This window comes from Nuphar pumila, chromosome 14 (assembly GCF_984573655.1).
Source record: "Nuphar pumila chromosome 14, dmNupPumi1.hap1.1, whole genome shotgun sequence".
NCBI lineage: Eukaryota > Viridiplantae > Streptophyta > Magnoliopsida > Nymphaeales > Nymphaeaceae > Nuphar > Nuphar pumila.
Window position 1 is genome coordinate 19205923 of NC_143262.1, and position 22009 is coordinate 19227931.

The 22009-nt window shown below is 35.2% G+C and overlaps 1 pseudogene; it reads left to right on the top strand.

The window, feature by feature from the left end:
• Positions 1 to 5642: 5642 nt before the first annotated feature.
• Positions 5643 to 5777, top strand: LOC149816560 (U6atac minor spliceosomal RNA; annotated as a pseudogene).
• The last annotated feature ends 16232 nt before the right edge of the window (positions 5778 to 22009 follow it).

Genomic DNA, 22009 nt, shown 5'->3' on the forward strand with positions numbered 1-22009 from the left:
GGCGATTGAAGTTCTAAAGATAGCGATCTTAAGAACGTGCCTCTAGGCTTGAGATCTCTTTTCTGAAATCCATTTTTCACAAGGTTGGAATAACAATTTTAGAACTTCAATATGGCCTCTGGTTTGACATCCAACTCCATCAATCTGCTTAGCCGTGACCTTGAAAAACTCGATCAATTTGATGGGTCAAACTTCAAGCGGTGGCAATCAAAGGTCTCTTTCTTGTTGTCCGAGCTACATATCGACTATGTCCTCAAAAAGCTTTGTCCCACTATCGTTGCTGGAGAAGTTGAGACAGAAGAACAGAAGAAAGAGCGAGAGAAGTGACATACTGACAACTACCGATGCAAAGGGCATATCCTGAACACTTTAGCCGATTCTCTCTTTGACCTGTATTCACCATCGGAGTCGGCTGGAGAGTTGTGGAATGCTCTTGAGGTCAAGTACAATGCAGAAGATGCTGGTAACAAAAGGTTTATCGTAGATCAGTATGTTAATTTTTCTATTGTTGATGATAAGCTGATACTTGCTCAAATTCATGAGATGCAAATATTGGCCTATAAGATCAAAGGAGAAGGTATGTATCTTGATGATGACTTCCAAGTTGCTGTCATCATTGGAAAACTGCCGGATTCCTGGAAAGAATATAGGAATCACCTAAAACATAAAAATGAGAAAATCACTTTAGATGGTCTTCTTAAGGACATCCGAATTGAGGAGGAGACTCGTCTTCGTGACAAAAAGAATTCGAGTCCTAAAGAAGGTTATCCTAAAGTGAATTTTGTTAGTAACAAGGGTGGCAAAATCATGAAAACCCAAAAAATCAAAAAGAATTTCGTGAAAGGGAAAAAGCCAACTGATAAAAAAAAATTAGTTGCTATGTTTGTGGCAAGTTTGGCCATTTTGCTAGAGAATGCAGAGAACGGAAGATGATTGGTCCTAAGCCAAATGAGTCAGAAGAGAGGCTTGTTGTTGTAATCTCTGAAATCTTTATGGTGGCTGCAAATAAGGACTGGTATCTGGATACTGGAAGCACTGTTCATGTGGCAAACGACAAGAACTTGTTCAAGTCGTATGATATAGTGGGGGAGGGATGCAATCTCTATGGGAAACTCTTCCTCAACTAAAGTGCTGAAAAAAGAGAGTGTGGAAATTAAGTTCACCTCCGGGAAAGTCCTAACACTTGAGAATGTCTACCATGCTCCAGAAGTTCAGAAAAATTTAATCTCTGCAGATCTACTGTCACGAAATGGCTTTAAGACTGTTATTGAGTCTAGGATTGTAACTGTGACCAAAGGAAAAATCTTTATAGGAAAAAGGTTTGTCACTGGTGGTATGTTCAAGATGAGCATAAATGAAGCTACTACTTCTGTTTATATGGTTGACCCCTATTTTCTTTGGCATTCAAGATTAGGACATATAAATTCTCGTTGCATTCATAATATGAATAACTTTGGACTTATTTCTTGTCATGTTAGAATAGAACATAAACATAAGTGTGAGACATGCATTCAAACTAAGCTAACTAGACTCCCGTTTCCTAGTGTAGAAAAGAATTATAAATTGCTTGAATTAGTGCACTCTGATGTGTGTACGATGGATAATGTTTTAAGTCATGGTGGTAATAGGTACTTCATTACCTTTATAGATGATTACTCGAAATTCTGTTATGTTTATTTGATGAAACATAAATCTGAAGCATTTTCCAAATTTCTTCTTTATCTCGCTGAAGTACAAAATAGGTTTAAAACAAATATTGTACATTTAAGAACAGATAGAGGAGGTGAATACTTAGGAAGAGAATTTGATAAATTCTGTAAAGATAATGGTATTATCCATCAAACGTCAGCTCCTAGAACTCCTGAACAGAATGTAGTAGTAGAAAGGAAAAATAGAACACTTGTAGAAATGATGAATGCTATGCTGCTTAATACGGGTTTGCATTCCAACTTATGGGGAGAGGTTATACTTTCTGCTTGTTATATTCTTAACCGAGTTCCTTATTCCAAATCTGATAAATCACCTTATGAATTGTGTTTTGGTAAGAAACCTAATCTTAGTTATTTTCGTGTTTGGGGTTGTTTAGCATATGTTAAAATTCCAGAAAATAAAAGGAAGAAGGTTGGACCTAAAGCATTTAAATGTGCATTTGTTGGGTATGTTGAACATAGTAAAGCATATAAATTTTTGGACATTGTTAATGATGTTATTGTAAAATCTAGAGATGCATCTTTCATAGAACATAAAAATGCATTTGATTCTCTTCTTGATGGCAGCTGGATTATATTAGATGAACATTCGGTTAATGACATGATTGAATATTCTAATGATTGTGCTGATGAACCAGAAACTGAAGTTAGACACAGTAAACGCATTAGAAAACCAACTAATTTTGGCTCTGATTTTTATACATTTCTAATTAAGAATGATCCTCTGTCTTTTCAAGAGGCAATGTCTTTTCAAGATGTTGCCTTTTGAAGAAAAGGTATTAATGATGAAATAGAATCAATTATGTCTAATAATGTTTGGAAATTAGTGGATTTACCTGTTGGTTGCAAAACTATTGGCTGCAAATGAATTTTTAAAAAGAAATTAAAAGTCGATGGTACAATTGATAAATTTAAAGCTCGTTTGGTTGCAAAAGGTTTTAAACAAAAAGAAGGTATTGATTATTTTGATACTTTTGCCCCTGTAACCAGAATATCTACTATTAGAATTCTGATTGTCATGGTTGCCATATATAAGCTTTAAATCTATCAAATGGACGTGAAAACAACATTTTTGAATGGAGAATTAGATGAAGAGATATATATGGAGCAACCTGAAGGTTTTGTAGTGCTAGGGCAAGAGCGCAAAGTTTGCAAACTTGAGAAATCCTTATATAGATTAAAGCAAGCCCCTAAGCAATGGCATGAAAAATTTGATAGTTCTCTGGTACATAATGGTTTTAAAATTCATGATGCTGACAAATGTGTTTACAGTAAAATAGATTGTAACTCAATTATCATTATTTGTTTATATGTTGATGATATGCTTATTTTGGGTTCCAATAGAGAATGCATAAATCAAACAAAAAAAAATTATCTTCAATGTTTTGTATGAAAGATTTGGGTGTGGCAGATGTTATTTTAGGAATCAAAATTGTAAGAAATAATAATAGCATTGTACTATGTCATTCACATTATATTGAGAAAATTCTTACAAAGTATGGATATATGAATAGTTCACCAGCATGCACACCATATCATCCAAATATAAAATTGACTCCTAATGTTGGTGCAAGTGTTCAACAATTAAAATATGTCAGTATTGTAGGTAGCCTTATGTATGCAATGAACTACACAAGGCCTGATATTGCCTATGCAATGAGTAAAGTGTGTAGATACACTAATAATCCTGGTCATCAACACTGGAATGCAGTGAACAAGATTCTTAGATATCTAAAGCATACTTTAGACTATGAAATTCACTATACCGAGTTTCCTACTGTTATTGAAGGGTATAGTGATGCAAGTTGGAATACCGACTTTGAAGATTCCAAGTCTACGAGTGGTTGGGTTTTTACCCTTGGTGGAGGAGCAGTTGCATGGGGGTCTAAGAAACAGACCTATATAACTCATTCTACAATGGAATATGAGTTTATTGCTTTGGCATCTGCTTGTAGAGAAGCTGAATGGCTTCAGAATATGCTAGTGAATATTCCACTAGGTGAGAAGCCTATACCTGCTATTTCAATGTTTTGTGATAGCCAATCAGCTATATATAAAGCAGGTAATATGAAATACAATGGGAAGTCTAGACATATTAGTCTAAGACACAGTTTTATAAGACAAATGATTGATGACAATATTATTTCATTGAAATATGTGAAGTCATGTCAAAATTTGGCAGACCCATTTACGAAAGTCCTTTCGAGAGATGTCATCAATAAAACATCGAGGGAAATGGGAATTAAGCTAATTAAGTCATCACCTAAGGATACCCAACCTAGAGCGTTGGAGATCCCACATGCATAGGTTCAATGGGAAACGAATTGGTGAATGACAGATATTGAGCATATTTATGTAAGCCCATTACTGATGTGTGCTCATGAGTTGTAACTAATATGAGGGTTGAGCTAATAACTCTTAATGAGTTTGTAGGCCTTAAGGCTAGGGTGTGTGTTACAGTACACCTAGACAAACTCACCTATATGAGTGTAGAAATGTGAGCCGTTTCTTATGAGAATTGGCAATTCTCTAGAGCACTCATGAATCCAGGAAAGCACAAGGCTCTAAATGTGCCAACATGAAATCCACACAATCGAACTTTTGGAAACCTATGTATGATTGAAAACTCCGTTAACAATATAAGGAGCTAAGTTCAAGGTAAGTCCACTTAGCACCTTGGTTAATTTAGGTTTTCTTTCAAATAGTGGGGGTTCAAGTCATGTAGACACTCTCACTGATGCATAAGTTTCTATGCAAGCCAAATACATTTTAAAACTAGTGGGGGATTGTTAGGAAAGTTTTAAAATATTAATGATTTTGTTTACTACCAAAAGTGTTCTGAAAAAGTTTAGTCCCATATCTAAGAGAGAAAAGTTTTTCAAGAGGTTTAAATAGAGAGTTTGTTATCTATTCTTTACTTTGGTAAGCCTTGAGTCTTTACGTGAATTGCGGACGTTGCTGCGCATCGTGCAGCAACGGATGCATCGTTCGCGCACACGCGTGTGCGTGCGCAAGGGCGCTTGAGGCGCAATGTGGCCTTTTGATGGCACACTTTGCACTTCGCTTGCTCGCAGCGGTGCGAGGTGCTTATGAGGTGCAAATATCCGTTTTGACTTTTTGATTTTGAGTTAAAAAGTATGCTACCAACTTGCAGCATATTCTTGAAGACTTAACTTTTGACCTTAAAATTAAAAAAATGTGAAAAATGTCAAGTTCTCCTAACGAATACCGTCAGTTGTACAAGATACTAGACGACAACTTCATGTGGGACCAGAATAAGGCTTGTTTTTTCAACTCACTCATGACATAGGAAATGATTTGTGTATGAGAGAAGAAATTGATGGCTTCTCCAAAACTGAATGTCAGTTTTTAAACAAAAAAAAATGAAACTAGGGTATCGAAAACCCGAATGAAATGCCAAGGTGGGTACTTAGGCCTTGACTTTATACTCAAATAAGTAATTTGGGCCATGTAACGATGCACAATATATATATATATATATATATATATATATGGTGTGACCTCTCTCTCTCATGTCTAGAGAGCTGCATATGGCATGCTTGGTATTGTTCCCAAGCATAATGCCAAGAAAATTTTAAATATTATTTTAATTATTTTTAATGTTTTAAAGTATTATTTCAATAAAATATTCATGATTTAATATTAAAATATCAAAAAGTTGGTTTTTAATTGATTTAAAATATCAGTGGAACCAGCCTTTAGTGTGGGCCTCACTGATGACCTTATTATAGACATTTAAATTTATAAAAAATAAATTGGCATTCCCAGGAAACCCCAAACTCAATTTCAAAATTAAAAAAAAAAATGAGACAACTGACTTTTCACTTGTCGGTTGACGCTGACATGATTCGATGGAAGGACATCTCTCTCTCTCTCTCTCTCTCTCTCTCTCTCTCTCTCTCTCTCTCTCTCGTGTTTGTTGAAAGGAGAGACGGTTGGCATCTCCCCTGACAGGGACGGGATTAGCTTTCGGGCTTCCTGTTACCGCACGCGGTTAAGGCTCTCTCTATCACTCATCCGAAAAGGGGATGCGATACGTTGATTCATACATGCCATTTGGGTATGATTTGACAATGAAGTGTCAAGTTTGGCTATCAACCTTACACTATAACTCTCTCTCTCTCTCTCTCTCTCTCTCTCTCTCACTCTCTCTCTAGAGACCGCTGCATGTGGCATGACAGTGATTGGAGTGACTACCTTACAAGGTACTTGGTCGAATGGGGATGCATACAATACCTTTCGCAAGATACTCGGAGTGACTACCTTACAAGGTACTTGGTCCAATGGGGGATGCATACAGTACCTTTCGCAAGATACTCCCCAAGTATTAAATCTACACTCTTGGTTGAACTTTGATCAGGTGATATTGAAAATCTATGTCCACCCTCATTATGGCACCACATGGGGAGCTCTTTTAAGCTCCTTTCAAGAGCATTTTCGTACCACCATATCACCTCAATCAAACTCAGAGTTCACGTGGGTGGAAAATACTGAGAGAGAGAGAGAGAGTTTCATCCATACCCAAGGATTCACTCATAGATTTTCATTCAAACTCAAAATGGCCACTTGTGATTAAGGATTTTCAGGTTGTTCAGTAACAAATTAACACCTGATCCATAGTTGAAAGTCGAGCTATATCACAAGGACATGCATGCCATTCTTGGCGGCGTGTCCACCATGGCACAAGCAGAGATGCTCGGACATGTAGACAGACACCAACACGTACAATAAAATTTAAAATATTATTTTAATCATTTTCAATGTTTCCAAAGTGTTATTTCAATAAAAAATTCATGATTTAATATTTAAATATCAAAAAGTTGGTTTTTAATTGATTTAAAAAATAAAAAATTTCCATGTTCTAGTGTCTTATTTTTCAAACCCGAGTGTTGAATCCGCATCATGTCCATGTGTCTTTGTGACATAAAAGTTGAGCATGACCCAATATCTCAGAGGAACCAGCCTTTAGTGTGGCCCTGGCTCATGGCCTTATTATAGACATTTAAATTTACAAAAAATTATTAAACATATACTTGGCATGCCCAGAAAACACTAAACCCAATTTCAAATTTGAAAAAAAAACTGCAAATAACAAATGAGAGACAACTGACTTTTCACTTGTCGTGTAAAGCTATCAATATCCCCCGCCTCTCTCTCTCTCTCTCATACGAAAAGGGAATGCGATACAGTCGATGTTGATTCATACATACCATTTGTGTGTGATTTGACAATGAAGTGTCAAGTTTAGCTATCAACCTTACATTTTGCTTTTTATCTTCATCTAATGCATTTATTTGACCTTTGTCACAAAAAATTTAACATCAACATGACCGATCCGGCAGTCGGCCATATGAATGAACTGTTAAACCATATTTGCTTCAATAAAATATGTAAAAAAATAAAAAATTAACATTGTGTGTGTGTGTGAGAGAGAGAGTTAAATATACTACGTACACAAACAAACTCACTTTCATTACCTAACATTCTAGTTTCACATGTAACTGAAGATAGTGATAACTAGAAAAACTACAAACAAAATAGTTAATGAACAAAAACACTGTCATGAAATACTGTATAGACATTTTACCAACAAGGATTTAAAATGTCTTAGAAAGATTTTTAGAAAGACTTTTAAAACTCGCTTACGTTTTCAAGTGGTGATGGGATTTGCTCGCTCAGTAGGAGGTTGAACCGTTCCTTTCGAGATGGCAAGATCATTCATTCCCAAATGACAAGGAAATTTTGAACTAAGGTTGAGATCTTTTACCTAAAAAAATCCTTTAGTTTTTCTTAATCCTTCTTGAGTGAAGAATCCTTCTTTGAGTGTTGTGAGGTAAGCTTAGACGGTGGACCCACCCAAGTGAAACACAAACCCAATCCAACAAAGTATGTTTTCCAATTAGAATATGTGCAAACAATAAAATTTCTCAAAAAAATAAGGAAAGAAAGTACAAGAGAGAGAGCGATAAACTTTCTCAGGTTTCTTGAAAACCTAGCCCCTTCCTCGTGACGATCCAGTGAAGTGATGGCGGCTTGAGTTCTTGATGATGATGGCCTAGTGGAAATTTAAGTTTTTTTTATGTAAGAAAATGGTCCTTGGAATAGAAATTCCAAGAAAAAAAGGTTTCTTGAGAAAAGAAACCCAAGAAAACAAAAATCATGGGAGAAAGAACCCCAAGAAAGCAAGAAAATTGTGTAGAGAATTGAAATTTTAATGAAAATTGAAAAGTGATTCGAAATTACCTTGGGTTCCCCTCCCCTGATGATGAAGGATGGGTAGATAAAAGAACTTCGACGAGGAATAAATGAAATTCCACTAGAGGGGGGGTGAATAGTGAAATATGATAATGATCGATAAAATAAAATAATTAAGCAATAAGGCACAACACATAAAACACAGAAGTTATACTGGTTCGGTCAATATCCAGACCTACATCCAGTCCCCAAGCAAACCACTTGAGATTCCACTATAACATCCGAGTTACCGGGTAAATAGTACAACACCCTCTTCCCAAGAGGTCTTCTTCTCTCAACAGAGAAGGGGCACACCCTCTTCCCAAGAGGTCTTCTTCTCTCAACAGAGAAGGGCAACACCCTCTTTCACAGAGGTCTACTTCTTTAAACAAAGAAGGAATACAGTGAATAACAGAGTTACAATACTTCCTATAGAACCTTCAGAATGATATGAATGCACGAATGAAGGATTCTAAGAATGTTCTGTTTGTCACTCAGAGGATACTCTTTGTCAAAGAGCTGGACTTGACTTTTTCTCTTTTCTTCCTTTTTCTTTTTCTCTTTCTTTTTCAAGGCTCTTTTTTCAAATCACGAATAGAAATTTTTCTCTTTGTAAGCTCACACGTCTATTTCATTCCATTATTTGAATAGTTTATTTGAGTGTGTTTATATAGCCTTTAAAAAGTAGTCGTTACATTTTGGAATTGTAACTTTTTGAAATGTGAAATGTTATGTCATTTCAAAAATATCTTTTAGAGAAGATCGAGAATGCCTTTTTCCATAAGAGTAAAATAGAGGGTACACTAGTCGTTGTATTGTTTTAGGTAATACATATTTTATGTAAAAAGTCTATTTCTTACAATAGTACATTGAACGTTGGGTTGTAGTTTTGTCTTTATTCTAATTAATGATTTGAGGTACATTAGTACTTTTTTGCTTTAAATGAGTGTAAGTACTATGAGTGTTTTGAGATATTTATTTGTACATAGTCATGTCAAGTGTTTTCTTTATGTTGTGTTTTTCAAAGTCTCCAGAGAGAATAAGGACCAAAAGAAGGTCGACATTCTTTGAGAAGGATATTTAACAAGGATTTGTTACAGAAGGCATTTAATGCTTTGTAGAGAGAATGATGACTTCAAGTAAGTCGACATTCTATGGTTATGAAAAAAGGTAACTAGAGTCCTTTTAAAAACATATTTTATTTGTTTTTCTTATGTGTAGCCGATTTATGTTTTTGTCTTCTTCTTGTATTAAGAAACATTTCATTAAAGAAGATAACTAAAGTCTTTTCAAAAACATATTTTATTTGTTTTTCTTATGTAGTCGATTTTATGTTTTTGTCTTCTTCTTATAAAAATATTTCTTTAAAGAGGGAAATTAGAGTCTTTTCAAAAACATATTTTATTTGTTTTCTCCATGTAGTCGATGTTATGTTTTTGTCTTTTTCCTACATTCCTTTTTTCTTTTCATGTTGTCTTGTATATAGTGTAAGGTACAATGATAAAATGTCTTTTCATAAAAGGTTGTAAGAAGGTACAATTATTATATGACAAAATGTCTTTTTCATAAAAGGTTGTAAGAAGGTACACTTATTGGTTTTCAAAAAGAAGCTTTTTGAAACTATCGTATACTTTTATGATATAGTTTTTATGAATGAGTATGTAATATGCAATATGCAAGTTCCTGAAGGTTCTGTTACATATGACTCTAAAGAAGAAAAAAATCTTCATCTTGAGGTAGCCGATTTCTTCATTTGAACTTTAGGAAAGCATGGCTCATCAAGCTTTTTCTTCAAGGAGTATGATTGCACCATAGTTGTACTTGAACAAGAAGTCTCTATCCTTATTGGGTGAGATATCCTTGCATCAAATACTCGTTAGATTTATGGCAAAACATATTCAGTCATAATATAACATTATTTCAAGAGAACATATTATCATATCATATAAAATCAAATGAGACAGTGTATCATATTATGTGACATCAAAACCGAGTTTCTCAACAATAAAGAGAGAAAAAAGAGAGATTTTGGGAACCAAGGAGATTTTGCCCACCCAAGAACACAAAAAACTCACAATTTTCAAATGAGGAACGATTTTTTTTAGGTGAAAACTATTATTGAAAAGAAACAATTCTAAAGGGATTTTGATGCTCAAGAGAGATATTGAAGGCTTTACTTGAGTTGAAGATGAAAAGAAGCGATGGAGGAGAGCCAATTTATAGGTTCCTTGGGTGATGACAATATCAGTCTTGCCTCCATGAGATGGCGGCAAGACTAGTATTACCATCAACAACTCCCAGCAATGCTAGTATTGCTGCCAGGTGCTGATGGCAATACGAGGTATTGTTGTCAACCCTGCTAGTAACACCCTTATCTTGCATGGATCAGTGTTTTGATTGTATATCCAAACCATGCATCATATTAATACACGGTTTCATGTGTTAACATCCTCTTCTTTAAAAACTTTTTTGGGCTCAAAGTCAAAAATTGTCTTGAGTTGGACCCTACTTTTTAAATCTATTTTCCCAAAATTAAAACTTTTCACTCTGATGTTAGATCAAGGTAATTTTTGTTTGGTTGAAAAACTTGAAACCACTAGTAGGTGTACCAAATATGAAAAAAACTAAATTTTTGGCCAAAAATGCTTTGAAATATGTTTGATTCATTACATGATTTTATGAATGGTCTCTCTCATGAATCGAAGAAGTTGCACCCGAAGCTCTAATCAGCCTTACACAAAATGGGTCCTTCGCAAAGTATCTCGCTCCTTGCATGCAAGGATTCTTCAAGTTCACATCTGAAAGCTTTGGAGTGTGAACAAAGTGATCGTGGTGATTCTAAAGTGTCGGGGCCAACATTTATGTTGGTTGGCAACCCAGAAAGTTTTAGGTGTCAACAAATGCCCCTATTTGTTATGGAGCATGCAAAGCTCGGTTGATAACAAAGAAGTTGACAAATACAAAATTTGGTCTAGTCAAAGCTGGAGATTCTCTCTACGAGAGAAGAATCCAAAGACAAAGATATTTTAGTTTGTTTGGTGGGGTTTGAATTGGTAGAGTTTTAGTTGGATGCTTCCTTACTCATGGGTCGTTGTCACCCTAAGCCAAGGTTTTGCTAAACTTGTATTGGTGCACAATGGTTCTGCACTCGCTTTATCAAGGCAAGCAACTTGTTCCACCCGAGGATCCCCTAGAGAAGGTGGTCTTGCCGGGTCACATGGCTAGTCTCAAGAGAGAACAAAAAGAAGACTTCAAATTTTTTTGGAGTGTTTAAGAGAATTCTAAGGCAAACAAAATATCTTGATTTTGTAATCTTACTTGCAACTTTTGTTGGTTGTTCCTTTTTAAGTTTAAGGGGTTCTTATCCAATGGACAACCCATACAGGTGGACATTATAATACCTATAAATTTTTTATGTTTAATTAAATAAATAAAGGTGAATTTTGTTTCAATTTTTAAATTTAATTTTTTATTTAAATATGAATAGACATGAATGCAAATTTGAATCATAAATTCGAATGAATTTAAAAGTTTTGATGAATTTAACTTGAAGTAGAATTCCATGAGAAATTAAAATTCGAATAGAATTAAAAATAAATTTTAAATTGGATTTGGATCCAATTAAATTTAATCGAATCTGGTATTTAGATTTGGATTTTGGATAGGTATAAAATCCACTTTAAAATTGGATACAGATGTGTGTCTAATTTAAATAGATTTGGATCCAATCCATATCTGGGATCAAATAGGAAATTTAGATTAGGGTTTTAAATTAAAAACTTTAATTAAATCTTATCTTTTGTAATTATGCTATGTAGGATCCCAACGCCCCCCTTGTGGGCCCTCCTACCATGATAAAACCTAACAAAAACTCAAATGAAATATCTACTTGCCTGAAAAAAAAAACATCATAATGACTTACCTAAAAATACACTTAAGCTACTAAAGGAAAGCAAAATCAATGAATTAGGCAAGTGAGGGTCGCCCCTCCCAAGTGGAGCGCTCCTACCTAAAAGCGAGAGAACTCAACTTTTTGGGTATTTGAGTGAAAAAGGAAGGGTGGATCGATCCCCTCCTCTTTAAGAAAATAAAAAAATAATTATAAGAAAGACGATTTAAATACCTACCTTGTAGGGGAGGAGGAACCAAAATGGCAATAGGGTGTGTCGCTCTCTCCCTTTCCAATATGAGTGAGGCCTTACATAGTAGGGAACCTCGCACACCCCACCCATTTGGATATTTTTTTTCTTTTCTCACACTTCTCTTCACTCTTCTCTCCCATCCTTCAATCCTCTACACGACTAGGGTGAGAAAACTCCATTGAAGGAGTTCGAAGCTAGCCGGAGGAGTGTACACGACCTAGGGCCAACCACCTTGGCGGGGTAGATCGACCAATCGTGCTCATATTTTTTTTATCTTTCGATATTATTTACGAGGTAGGATCATGACCCATACATGTGAACAATGGGCCAATATACATGACCATATTGTGACGCATGTCGTTATGCATATCGATCCACCATAAATGGACCAGAATATATATGTATATCATTTTTGTGTGTAAAATGCATACATTTTCTAAGTATATTAATGCATACGAACATTATCATGCATGGGCCATTGTGGGTTTATTTAAATTAGACTTTGGAAAAAAATATATAAGGTATATTATAATAATAGATCTACATTACTTTCTATCATGAATTAGAATCTCATGTTCATGCACTAGATCCTACAGGTTTTGGTATTTCGTATTTAGATTTGAAAAAAAAAACTAGTGTTGTGTGTGGTCGTATTTGAGAATTGGTAGGCGTTTGTTCGACCCCGTTAACCCACTCACTCGTTCCACTATTTTTTTTTTAGCCAGTGTGCTTTGTGATTGCACACACAACACCTATTGGGACGTTGCAGACTAGGGTTGGCTCGACCCCAGCCTGTCTAAAACTTTAATACGATTAGTCAGTTCAGGTTTGACTGACTGGACATCTCAGTATGTGCAGAAAGTCTGGTTGACCCTGATCTGGGGCAGCAGGGTGTGCCGCACCTTGCTGGGCACTACAGGCTAGGGCCTTCTCGACCCCCTAGCCTACTGCCCTTACGGAGTGCTACAAGACTGCACACATTCAAGTACTGCAGGTGGGGGTCTGTTTGACCCTAGCATGCAGATCATTGAGGTGCATTGCACCCTACCGGGTGCAGCCAGTTGTTCCTCTTGAGGTGTGTTGTAGCGCTACACCCTGTCAGATGCAGCTAGCTATGCCTCTTGAGGTGCACAACAACATTGCACCCTATCGAGTGTGTTTGGCTTGGTCAGCCCGACCCCCAGCTTCCTTCCTCCTTTCTGTTTGGGTGACCAACAGAGCTTGCCACCCTGCTGATGTGCTACAAGCCATGGGATGTGACAGGTCATAGATCTACCATATCCAAACTTGCAAAAACAAAATAAAATAAAATAAAATAAGGATTGATGCTTATATATCATATGTATTGGAATATTGCATGATTAGATCCTCAAAGGTATAGTTGTTCATTCATCCAGGGTGGTTGTTTCATTTGGAGACCCAATAAAATGATGTGAGTTATGTTTGTTTTATTGTTTAACTCATCATGTTATTACAACGAGTGTACTTGAGCAGAGTTTCACAAAATGCAAAATGTATTACATGCATATGAAAATAATATTATGTTGTTATGGATCTTTGCAAAAGAATGAGATGTCAATAATGTTATTTGTTTTCGCATATGATTTTGTATGTGATTTACATATGAATGTCATGACCATGTCCAGTGTATGGACCGATGATAAATGTAGAGTCTTGATAATTTTACACAATAATGAAAATTGCAAGGTCATCATTATGTGAAAGCTTAAAACTGAGCTTGCAGTTTCACAAAACCTTTGTGGTGCCATACGAGCACTTGTGAGATCTTATATGTGTGACATGCTATGAATGTATTATGATGCAATGTTGTGATACGTGCATCTGTGTGTTTGCCCAAGACTGGGCATGTGGTTAAAAAAGACCAATTGGGTATGACACAAACACCCAAGTTTTTAAAATTAAATATTTCATGCACACATAACCTAAACTAATGTTTGATTGGTTTAAAGGTACCAGGGCTTTCTTCTCGGTGCTCGACTGGTTTAAAGACACCAGGTGCTTACTAGATGGGATATATGAATGTACCAAATTAAATATTTTCTTGACTACCACTTTAGTGTAGTCTGTTGCTCTTGCCATGAAGGTAGGCATGTTGAGCACTCTGGAGAGGTACTTGGGCTCTTGGAGCCCTAAATGCCCAACATGGCAAGTACATGGGAGATTATGCTTGAAAATGTATTAAATAAACTAAAAAGATGGATAACCCATCTGGTCTTTGGCTGCCTTATAGAAGGTAGATGATATAAACTCTATTGGGATGTTATTTTATGCTACGAGTGTTAATGACTCGATTGGTCCTCCATCCACAGAGTTAGGGGACCCAGACTACCAAATTTTATCCTAGGTGGTACATCTTGTGCCTTCTGAAAAACTCATGTTTAGCTCAACATTTAGGGTTTTTATCGATCATTATACCGCCCCTTTAGGAATTTGATTCAGATAGTCATTTGGGTAATTAAAACACATAAACATAATAGATTCTCGAGTGGTCTCATCTGTCTCAACGTAAGCAAACTGCACATACCCATAGAGGGGTTAATCATGTGAAACATAAATCTTACCTATATAACTTTATTTAACTAAAATTATTATTGAAGCATGTTGTTGCATTATTGTTAATCCTGAAGTACATGATATATATCATGTGTGCCATTTTCAAATGTTGTTGAATGCTCAATAAATGGTTAAGTGATGTTTCATGAATTCATTTACACTAATCTGTAATAAATATAATATTGGTTCTAAATGATTGTGTGCTCATTTGTGTTGGAACCTTGTTTGCCTGCTTGAGAAAATGTTTTCTACTGAGATTTGTGAAGTCTGACCCATATTTACTACAAAATTTTGCTGGTGAGGATTGAACAAGCAGGAGTGATTGTGGGATGTTGCGATTGATGCCATGGTTTCCATATTTTCTGAGAGGCTGGGATATTTCTTAGATATTATTTAAATATTTTTTAATTTCAATTTGGACTATTTTAGTTCATGTGTTGAGGGATATTTAATTCCCATGATTTAATGTTTGTGCTTGATGCTAATCGCTCGAGATTTTAACCTATTAATTTAAATATTTTTGTTGTACTTGTTTTACAAAAAAAAAATTATTCTATTTTTTGGGTAAAATTTTGGGGTGTTACAGACATGTTCAAATGAGACAACTTGTTCAAAGAATAAGAAATGTCTTTCCAAAACAAGTTCATGAAGGTAAAGAAAAGTACCTTCAGGGAAGGGGGGCCTTCTGAGGATTTAGCGATATGTTGTTTGTTCACCTTGTTATTTATGATTCTTTTTTTAGATTTGATCATGACTTCGAAGGATTTCAAGTTTTTAAATGATCCTTGAAGATTTTTCTTGAAATTTTCTTTTTTTGTATTTTGTATAGATTTTGAGGATGGTTTGGGGTTTTTAGATATTATTCCTTTATGATTTTTATTCCATTTGTTGCTCGCTTTCCAGAAAATGTCCATGATGGGACAAAATCGAGGAGGTCATGTTAGCTTCTCTTTAGGCAAATCCGTGATGAGATAGAAGCAAGGGTTTCTAAGAAACTCAAGGATTTTTTGTGAAAAAATTATTGGATTTCAAATATTTTATCCAGTATGATTGATTTTTATACTTATTGCAATTGTGATGGGATGCAACAAGTTTTATGAAAAATTTCAATGATTTTATAATGAGTTATACACCACTGATTTTTAAGGATTTATCCTTGAAATTTTGAGAATTTTCTAGATATTTTTACATGATTTTTCTCTGGATCTTGATGACTTAGTTTTAATTATTTTCCTTTGTTTTCACTCCTTTCGAATCATGAATAAAAGGATGAGGTTGCTCGGAAAAACTTCTGAACCCTCTTGAGTGGTGGAACACGTCCAAGATTTTTTAAAATAATTTGATTTTTGGAAGATTTTGACACAAAAATTAAAGGATATTACATTTCTTTTAGAATTGAAGGGCTTTTGACCAAACTTTTTAGAAAAATATATGGTTCCTTTTGAAAAACTGGAGGGCCTTTGGAATTTTGGGGGAAATTTGAGGGTTTTAGTATGTACCTTTTGAGATTGCTTGCGCTTGATGATTGCATGATGGATTCCTTCCACTTCTTTCGTGTGCCTCCTTAGGAAAATGGTGTTTTTGCAAAAGAAAACTCTTGAAAGAAAGTCCAAAAATCTAATCTTGAAATTGAAAGTTGGGAGAAAACCCATCTTTAAGAAAAAGTTTTTGAAGAAACTTATTGTCCATTTTGAAATTGTTGCCCCTATTTTGAAATTTCAATTTTCAAACTTTTGGTCTTACTTGGATCGAGAGGTAGGTCTTATGACCAAAAGATTGTATCCAGTCGTGTTGTATTCTTGGAGAGAATTTTGAAAAGCATGTGCAAAGGTGCATCTCTCTTTCTCTTTTGAGATGTTTGTTCTATCTTTTCCCTAAACTTTGTTTTCTAAATCTAATTAATTTTAGGGTCTATTTGAAATCTCGACATCGGAGGGTGTCAGAGTAGATCTGTGGAATCCACGGGTTTTCTCTTCATTTGGGATGAAGAGAAAAGGTGGAATTCGTGGAACTGGTGTGTTATGTCAATGACATTTACATGTTTTGACTACCACCATCGGGAGGTGGTAGTCATTAAATCTTGTGCCGACTCCACTCCCGACGGTGTGCCAGGTTGCGTCTGATGTCCTCCCCACCTACCATATTAACTCCCTAAATGCTCTCCTACCTACCAAAGGCACTCCCTAAATGCTCTCCTACCTACCAAAGGCACTGCTGGTGGGGGCTGTTAGAAGGCCAAAATTTGAGGAAGGTCTAAGGGTAGGGTGCTCTCTTGTTATTGGGGGAAGGGTGTTGCTTGTAGGATGTGTGGCTGCCCATTTTGGGTGCACGGTCGAGCTTGAAGGTAGTGGCTGCCCATTTTTTTTAAGGTAAGCAGTTGAGGAGGATGTTTTTGTTGACCATTGAAGTTGGGGGCCATAGTTTGTTCATTTTTTTTTCATGATATATTGTGTTGTTCATTGCTTTATCTTCTACTTTCTTGCATCTTGCCTCCCATGTGTTTGATACAAAGCCTAACCTAATTGATAAAATGTTAAAACGTCCTCTCCTTCAAATAAAAATGACTTTGTAACTACATTGGTATTGATGGCTTTCTTTTTCTTCTCTCTTGGTGATACATTTCTGTCAGTAGTTTGTTGGTGTGGTTACCTTTTGTTTGGACCCTTGGAAGAAATTGGTTTTGGTGGATATGTCCAGAAAGGAGTAGAAAAGAGTGGAAATTGGTTTTCTATGCTCTTAGGTCTTTTTTTATTTTAGCATAATTATGGACTGGTACTACAAGAATACATTTTAATATATGGGTATTTTTTGCCAACTAAAGTTTGGTGGCTTAAAAACAAATTTTGAGTGTTTTTTTTATTTTTATAGTTTATATATATATATATATATATATATATATATATATATATATATATATATATATATATATATATATATATATATATATATTTTTGATTTGGGGGAAAATTCACATACCCAACAAACTCGTTTTGTTAGTTATGTTGGTATTAGCATTTGGTGCACTAACATGAATTGAAGTCTATGATGGGTGTTGTCATCCTCAAGAGAAACATCATTAAAAAATAATGCTTCTGATTGGTTTCAATAAGAGCACATTCAATCTTTTGTTTAGAAGAGCGGAATCAAGTTCTGATTTTTGAAGCTTTATACCTCATTTTCTTTCAATGTTCAATAATTCAAGGAGTGCCCTATGAATTTTGAATTCCTTGATAGACTGTTTTGGATTAAAACCTAGAGCATTTTGGGGCTGGAGTAGGAAAACTCCAATCTACTTCAGTTTCCAAGCTCTCAATTGGCTACTCAAAATTGTGGGAAAATTTCTTTTCTCAAAACTTTGCATATGGATTGATTTTGGCATCCTGTGTTGCAAACAACCGTAGAAAAGCATTGAGGTCCTAGGTAAACTTTTTTGAATTCAAACATGAGAACAACTTGGCATCAAAGTAGAGACATTCCAGCATGTTTTTGTACAAGAGATCACTTTGTTGTTGGTAACTCAAACTAATTCAATGCTTCAAAAGGTTTATGTTTCATGTGGCCCTCACACCCAATATTTCTGGAAATTGGATCAAGGTACTCAAAATTTTTCAGAATTTAAACCATGAAAGGAACTCGATTTGATGTATATAGATGCATGTCTTAGTTTCCAAGCACTCTGTTGTCCATTCTTGTTAAATCCCTCCCTGGAAGCTTGGTGCTCAATATGGTCTTGAAATTCGATATTCTGAACACTAACGATAGGGGTCTGAAGCATGGTCAGTCCCTTTGATTGTGTCCTATTTGAATGAGAAGAATCAGGAGCAAGAAATTTATATGAATGTAGCTAATAACCAGCATCAGCTTGGCTTTTAGGGCATCCTTGAGATCATATGCTCTTCTTTCTGCATGAAAACCAGACAAGCTAAATACTGCTCTTTGCACAAGTACCAAGCAATCAAGGATGTAAGAACTCGGGAAAAACCCTCTTTTTTGGTGTAAAGAAAAAAGGAAAGACTAAATGGTTTTTCTGCAGTAGGAAAAAAATATAAACTGACAACAAAAGTCAAGATTGTCTGAGAGATAGAAGGCTCATGAGAATCAAGATTGCAATGCTATCAGCAATGACATTATATGATTGATAATTATATAGCTCAATGGCCTATAAGAGATAGAAGTATGTATAGGGTACATTATGTTGAAGGAATTATTTGAGACAATAATGTTAATTGTGTAAATCAACTAAGAATAATTGGTGAAACCTTCTTTCACCTTTGTTGCCTATTGCGTGTGAGAGGATTACTTTCAGACTCAAAACATGTTATGTTGGAAGAACATATTGTGATGTTTTTACGTACTCTTGGGCATAATGTTTGAAATTGCGTGATTGGTGGACACTTCTTCAGATCTAGAGAGACAATTACTAGCACTTTCATAGAGTGTTGAATGTTGTATTGAAATTATATTAAGATTTTTTAAAGCAAGTAACATCAACAACACCAATAGAAATTCAAACCAATCTTAGGTTCAGCCCATATTTTAAGGTAAATTTAATTCTCTCAATAAGTTATGCAATAGAAGACAACTATTTTTAATATTAAATATGAGAAATTTATTGGCTAATATAAGATTGTGTTGGTGCCATTGATGAGACTCATATTCCTGCTTTTGTTTCAAGACATGATTAACCAAGATGGAGAGATAAGAACCATAACATTACTCAAAATGTTCTTGTTGTTGTGTCATTAGATATGAAATTTTAATATATTCTAGCTGGTCAAGAAGGATTTGTGTATGATGCTAGAGTGTTAGCAAATGCTCTACAAAAGCAAAGAAACAAACTCATTGTCCCTCGTGGTAAGTACAAACATGTTGACTGTTTATTTTTGCAACATAATTGTAATGGGTTATCAAATATATTCTAATGTGTAAAAAATTTATTGCAAAAAAATATTATGTAGTAGATGTGGGTTATCCAAATGTACCAGGGTTCTTGGCTCCATATCGTGCTTTTCGTTATCATCTAAGTGAAGCCAGAAATGGTGGTCCAGAAAGAAAACAAAAAAAAAACTTTTAACCATAGTCATGCCCAACTACATAATGTAGTTGAACGTGTTTTTGGTGTATTAAAACTATGATTCGGTATTCTACGATGAACTCTATAATTTTTAATTAAAACTCAAGCGAAGATTGTTTTAACATGTATCTTACACAGCTTTATAAGAAGCTTGGGAGGTGATTCACTTGAAGAAGATGTTGATATGTTTAAACGTGAACCTAATAATGAACCTTATGTGGATGAGGATAGAATATGGAGTCTATCAAGATCTCAACAAGAACGAGATGATTGACGAGACTTTAGAGACAATCTTACACAACAAATGTGGGCTGATGAACATTTGTCTAGTTAGATATTTTAAATTTGTTTTATGTTGTTTTTTGTTATAATGTATTCCTAGTCATGGTTTGGTTTGTAAGCCATAGAAGGCAAAAATGTTATCTTAAAATTATATTGCTATGGATTATGTTATTGTCATGTTATGGATTTTCTTATCATGTTTTGTTATGGATTTTATTTAATGTCATTGTGGTGAAAAATATTTTATTACGGATTGTCTTCCTTTCATTGCACTCTTTGATCCCTTATAATATGACTTATCATGTTTATTATGTTATGATATGACTTTTATCTTTTTCATTAATAATAGTGTTGTATAGAAAAATTTTAGGGTTATGCGTAACAATGTGAATGAAGGTCAAGGAGCTAAAGCTAAGAATAAGGATTCAAAGTCACAATTTTGTTGAGATTCACATAAGAAAGTTGATGCCTTACTCATGGAGCTATGTTTGCAAGAAGTTCATGAAGGATGAAAGCCTAATAAAATAAAATAAAATAAACAACTACGACAAGAATGGCTAACGTGATTAGTACAAAGTTAAGCATTGCAGTTACAATTGAAAATGCCCAATCTCGATTGAAGACATGGACAACGCAATACAATCATATAAAAGAACTTCTGAATATTGATGGTGCTCCCAAACAATCAGGTGAGAAATACAAGATGTCGAGATTCCAAAAGGCCCTTATCCTTTCATCTTCCTTTCAAAAAATCAATAGGTTGAAAAATTCTTTATAATAAGAGATAAAAACATATTTTCTTATATTCACTTAGGACTTCAAAGACTTTATCTTCTCTTTTGCCATTGTCTTTTTAGTGCAATGACGATGCCACTTGCACACGATTTTTTGAATCTAATCCCTACCCTTGTGGTGGCCTAATCGGGATGACACTTAGCTTTTTTAAATCCAACCTCTACCCCCATGATAGAACCTACCTGGGTTGGGGCTTCACCTAAGTGCACCTCTCATGCCTTTCTGTCATTTCCAATGATTTATGTTTTTTTGTGTTTTATTCTAACCGCTACTCTCATGGTAGCCTAATCTGGCTTAGACTTGGCTTTTTGATCTAACCTCTAACCCCATGATAGGATTCTACACGGGCTGGGTATTGGCCAAGTTGAAGGGTTCTTTAAAAAGAAAGACAGTACCAAGTTGAATGGCATCCTGAGTTCAAAATATGGCGTGTGCATCCCTAGTTGCAAGGATAAAGCTGAGTGTACTCTCTAGTGGGCAAGGGGGGGGGTAGACTTTATACTGAGATTCCATGAACAAAACATGGATCAACCGACCGTACTTTTTAGTTAGCAGAAAAACAAAGGTTTTTAACCCGAACTGAACCCTACACCCCCCTGAAAAAAAGACTATTCTATATGTTTGTCATCTAGATGGTGGCATATATGGAAGTCAAAATTACATTGTTCCAAGTTGGAAAATTTGAGTTTATATAGCTATTTACCACCATATGTGAGTTTTAAGTTGCATTAGAATGACTTTAAAAACATAGTTTAAAACTGCATTTTGCATGAAAGGATCATGATTTTAAAGAAAAGGTTGTCATCGCCTTGGATTAAAAAAAACGATCTGAAATACTTGTTGGCGCACAACAGGGTAATGGTTGCCATCAAGGGCAAAATCAAGGGAGCGCGGCCAGGGGCCGAGGCTCCTCCAAGAATTTGAAACAAAGTCTTCCAAATCTTATATGGGGCCTGGACCCATATAAGTTAAATGTGTCCAGCCCCCACTAAAAAATAGAAACAATTCCCCTTTAAAAGATGATGTTTTGAGAAGGAAAGAGATAGGCATCCGTTGAGTTGCCTAAGATGTTTTGAGAAGGAAAGAGAGAGGCATTGGTTGAGTTGCCTATCTCATTTACCTTCATTTTCTGAAACTAGTTTCTTAAAAAAATAAGTTGCTTATCTAGTTTACCTTCT